The sequence below is a fragment of the Glycine max genome, chromosome 19 (genome assembly GCF_000004515.6).
Source record: "Glycine max cultivar Williams 82 chromosome 19, Glycine_max_v4.0, whole genome shotgun sequence".
NCBI classification, from domain to species: Eukaryota; Viridiplantae; Streptophyta; class Magnoliopsida; order Fabales; family Fabaceae; genus Glycine; species Glycine max.
In genome coordinates, this window is record NC_038255.2 from 10,753,362 (window position 1) to 10,754,659 (window position 1,298).

The window sequence follows — 1,298 nt, forward strand, 5'->3', positions numbered from 1 at the left end:
CTCGAAAGTGGAGGATACATGAACAGCCCTAAGCAATAACATTCATGTGGCTCTGGGAAAAGGTGAGAATGGAGGATTGCCTTGAGGGTCCTCTCTTAGGAAATCATGGAACACAGCTCCAAACTCGAAAATGGAGGACACATGAATGATAACGCAATTCATTCATGTGGCTCCGAAAAAGGATGAGAATGGAGGATTGCCTAGAGGGTCCTCTCTTAGGCAATCATGGAACACAGCTCCAAACTCAAAAGTGGAGAACACATGAACAACCCTAAGCAATAACATTCATGTGGCTCCGGAAAAGGATGAGAATGGAGGATTCCCTTGAGGGTCCTCTCTTAGGCAATCATGGAACACAGCTCCAAACTCCAAAGTAAAGGACACATGAACAGCCCTAAGCAATAACATTCATGTGGCTCCGGAAAAGGACGAGAATGGAGGATTGCCTTGAGGGTCCTTTCTAAAGCAATCATGGAACACAGCTCCAAACTCGAAAAGTGGAGGACATAAGAACAGCCCTAAGCATTAACATTCATGTGGCTCCGGAAAAGGATGAGAATGGAGGATTGCCTTGAGGATCCTCTCTTAGGCAATCATGGAACACAACTCCAAACTCGAAAGTGGAGGACACATGAACAGCCCAAAGCAATAACATTCATGTGGCTCCGGAAAAGGACGAGAATGGAGGATTGCCTTGAGGGTCCTCTCTTAGGCAATCATGGAACATATTTCCAAACTCGAAAATGGAGGACACAAGAATGACAACGCAATTCATTCATGTGACTCCGGAAAAGGATGAGAATGGAGGATTGCCTTGAGGGTCCTCTCTTAGGCAATCATGGAACACAGCTCCAAACTCAAAAGTGGAGGACACATAAACAGCCCTAAGCAATAACATTCATGTGGCTCCGGAAAAGGACGAGAATGGAGGATTGTCTTGAGGGTCCTCTCTTAGGCAATCATGGAACACAACTCCAAACTCGAAAAGTGGAGGACACATGAACAGCCCTAAGCAATAACATTCATGTGGCTCCGGAAAAGGATGAGAATGGAGGATTGCCTTGAGGGTCCTCTCTTAGGCAATCATGGAACACAGCTCCAACTCGAAAGTGGAGGACACATGAATAGCCCTAAGCAATAACATTCATGTGGCTCTGGAAAAGGGTGAGAATGGAGGATTTCCTTGAGGGTCCTCTCTTAGGCAATCATGGAACACAGCTCCAAACTCGAAAATGGAGGACACATGAATGACAACGCAATTCATTCATGTGGCTCCGGAAAAGGACGAGAATGGAGGA